This window comes from Rattus rattus, chromosome 5 (assembly GCF_011064425.1).
Source record: "Rattus rattus isolate New Zealand chromosome 5, Rrattus_CSIRO_v1, whole genome shotgun sequence".
Lineage (NCBI taxonomy): Eukaryota > Metazoa > Chordata > Mammalia > Rodentia > Muridae > Rattus > Rattus rattus.
In genome coordinates, this window is record NC_046158.1 from 46,712,880 (window position 1) to 46,716,915 (window position 4,036).

Sequence of the window (4,036 nt, forward strand, 5' to 3'; positions counted from 1 at the left end):
ACACTTGGCCTAACTGATAAGGTGGAAGAGAAATTGAAAGACTTCTCCATCCAAAATAGGTGTGCTGCTGCCTGCCCCTTGCTGGTTCAGTAATCTAGAGTGTTAAGCATTGTCTCTTATCAAAATGTTAAGCAGTAAGAAGTCTTTCATAAGTGGATCTGAAGGCTTTGTTATCTGGCAGAGACAAAGACTCAGACAGGGACTCACCACGTTCTGATAAGTTTTAATAAGAATGAGAAAGAGAGAAAAGGTACTGTTACCCAGGGCACTAGTATTAACTGAGAGGTGGTTAGAAATGGGGAAGAAATAGGTAGAAAAAGGGAATGAGAGGCTGGGAGACTCCAACACAAGCCTCATCCTCCAGAGGGACACAGAGGACACAACTACTACTGTTACTGTGAGGTAACCCGGCATCTGGTCCTAGCCCGAGAGGCACTTCACCTCTGGCTTCATCTAGCTGCAGTCAACCACATCGCAGTGGAAGCACCCCCGTTCTGTTGGCTACAGCTGCTCCTCATTACAAGGGCCCGGTTCTTGGCTCCATCTCACGGCTTCGGACTCTGTGGCTTGCTGGCCTTTGACTTTCCTGATGTCCCAAGGCTGCCGAGATTTGCAGAATCAGAAGGGAACTCCTTCGCTGATCTTCCCGCCATGCTAGCCCAATTGCTTAACTTTCTAATTCTTGGTTTTGCCTCATTCTAGGATGCTCTCCATCATTCTTATCCCTTTAAGTAGCTACGATTCGCTTACTCTTGCTTCCAATGAAAATCTAAGTGGTGTGCAGTCTACCATTAAGACCAAGCTTACCGGCTGCAGTACCCGTGTTAGCAGTGTGCCAGCTGCACTTCCGTTAAGCTTTAAGTACTTCCTTCTTGGCTGTAGTTCTGCCATCAGTCTCCCCCCCAGAGAAGGCTCGCTCAGCAGAGCTCGGTGGCTGCTCCTCACTTGTTGGTTCAGAGATCCTGTGAAGGCTGCCACAAGACGTTATCCTGAGTCCAGGGGTGGGGGGGGGGTCACTGGACAGCCCAAGGGTCAAGAATTAATTACTTGTGGCTGAATGCAGGGCATGTGTAAACTGTCCAGGCTACAGAGAGTCTCTTCCATTTAAACGATCTTTAAGACCCTAAACCATCTGCAGGTATCTCAGCCTAGTACCTAACGAGGACAATTCCCAGGGACACTAAGGAAAATGTTTGAGTTTTGCCTTTCTATACAGTCTTCATCCCAATAGTTCTTGGGGGCGTAAGACATCACAGACTCACTTACTGATAATGTAGAAATAGCCAAACATTGTCAAAATGAAAAACTCTATTACCTACAAGTGATTTATATCAATTTTAACCTAAGCGATGGCTTCCTGAATTCTTGTGTGCCAAAGGAGACGGTTCTGTTACACTTCCCATCTAAACTGTGATTCCTCTTGTCCTTCCTTTTGTTACGGAGGTTCAAATCCAGAATCTCACGCATGAACCCCTGCTCTACCACATCCCAGTTTGTGATCTGCTTTTCAAGTAAAATGTTACAGTCTCCATCTTAGTTTATGAAGCACTGTACCAGCCAGAGCATGGCTGCAGTCTGTAGTTTGACGATTTCCGAGCTCTCCCACTTGGGATGCCTGCCCGAGAAAGATGCAGATCCACAACCCCACTTGGTACCTGGAAATAGGATATAACCTGAAATGGATCAGGCAAGGACAACACAACCTTCTGTCATTTTCTAGTCAGGGCAGTCAGTAACTGCCCTAAACTGACCCACTTCACTTCTGTTGGAGAAACTGGAGACAGAAGAGTTAAAAATCTTTTAGCTTAAAAAAAAATCTTTTAGCTTTTAAGATCAAACAAAAAAGAAAGACACCAAAGATCGGGGTGACACAAACACCAAGTCTCTTATGGCTGTTTTGTTTTGCTTTATGTTTTGAATAAAAAACATTGGCAGTCTGTCGTGATCCCTGTACCTTGGGCTAACCTAGGCGTTGGAAGAATGGAAGGATCCAGGATGAGTTCAGAGCCTCCATCACTAACTACCACACTGCCATAAAGGAAATGCCAGGAAGTTGCTGAACTATACGATTTGATAGGAATAACCCCGTGTCTGTCTCAGGGGCATTTCATGGAGCACCTTCTTCTGCCCTGATACCATTGAAGAAGGAAGAAAGGTCACCACCTTCTAATTGCTTTGCTGACTAGCCCAGTTACCAGAACACTTTAGGCACCTGCCTCCATCATCCTCAAAAGGATTCTCATTGGTTCAACTTTTCAAACAGCCACACCGCATCCCAGAGCGCAGTCCATGCTTTTCCTATGAAGTCTTTATGGCTGTTACATTTACTGCTCTCTTTTACAAATAGAATACATAATATCCAAATTCTTGCATGTATAGTAATCTGAGCTAAATTCCCCAATCCTTGAAGTCTAAGGAAAAAAGGAAGAATTGGGGGAAGGGAGAAAGAAAAGCTGCATATCACACAATGAATTTTAAATAAATACATGGGCTTCCTGTGAATTCTTTCTAGCATACTGGAGCCATAGTAGATTAGCAATTTCCAAACCCCGAGTACTGAAAATTATATGACAAGACCCTTGGCTAGAGGCTCCACTTTCTCCATTCCCTGGAACTCTTTATTTTCCCACATTTAATTTGTGTGTGTGTGTGTGTGTGTGTGTGTGTGTGTGTAGGATTAAGTGTACCACTGCACGCATGTGGAAATCAGGAGACGACTTATGAGAATCAGTTTTCTCTTTCCACTCTCTGAGTCCGGGAGTTCCACCGTGTGAAAGTCAGGTACTGGGGCTTAGCAGCCATTCCTCTTAGCCCCTGAGACATCTGGCAGGTCCCCTGCCCCGGGACTCTAAGAGGATGGTAGAGAGAGGTAAGCAAGTGCTTCTCTCATTTCCTGCTCTCCAATGCCCACTGCAAGAATCTGTGTAAGAAAGTCACCTCCTCATCATAGGCATCAGTACAACTGGCATTTTCAGAATTCACAGATTGCTTCCGGGACAAAAGAAAAAAATGTTGCCTAGCCAGATCCTTACCCTCCAAGCCCTCAATTCTTTTTTAGACCTTGTCCCTCCTCCCTTCAGCCCACTCCTTCACCTCCAAACTGGAAAGGGATCAAGTCTGACAGGAGCATTCCATCCATGGTTCCATTAGACACAGAGACAGGTGTGTTGACACAGCAGGGGGCCTGAGGAAGAATCCCGGTAAAAATACTTCTGTAAGTTCAAACCAGGGCCCGGCATGATAAAGACACAGTTTTGTTTGTGATTTCAAAATTCAATTCTAGGATTCAGAGCTGCACTGAAAACACACTAAAGAGTTTTGTGCAAGAGGCAGCTCAAAATGGGTCAACGGAGTGATGTAACAGTGTGGTGTCAACAGCCCTCTACCTCCATGAGGAAGAAACACAAAAGGGTTCCTGACCTTGGCCTAACTTTTTTAGAAATATCATCATATATGTGTATTCATTATATGTGGCACCATTTGTATAAAGGTATTTTCATACAAGTATGTATTGGACATTGAACATACTGCCCCACATTCTCTGTTCTCTCTTTCTCATCCTTCCCAACTCCTGTTGGTCCCTTTTGTTCCCGTAGACAGTTTCAAGTCCACTTTTATGTCATTTATATGGATATGCTTTTATGCATTTGTACAAAATCCAGGACGCAAATAAAAAAAGAGACAATTGCCTCTTTATAACTAGCTTAATTAGATAAGCATGAATATCTCTGGTCTCATCCATTTTCCTGGAAATAACGTTCCTCGTGCTCCATCATGGCCAAAAAGTGATTCCCTTGTTTATATATGCAATGTTTTCTTATCCATTCGTCTCTGTTGCTGAGTGCCTAGGCTGGTTCTGTAACTTAGCTACTGTGATTAGTGACACAGGAGACAACAATGTGCATGCATCTTCTGTCACGTGTTGCCTTGAAGTCCTTTGGAAAAATACCCAGGAGGGATATAGTAGGGTCACATGGCAGATATATTTTCAATTTTTTGAAATAAAGTGGGCAAGTTTAACTTCCCCATCAGTAAT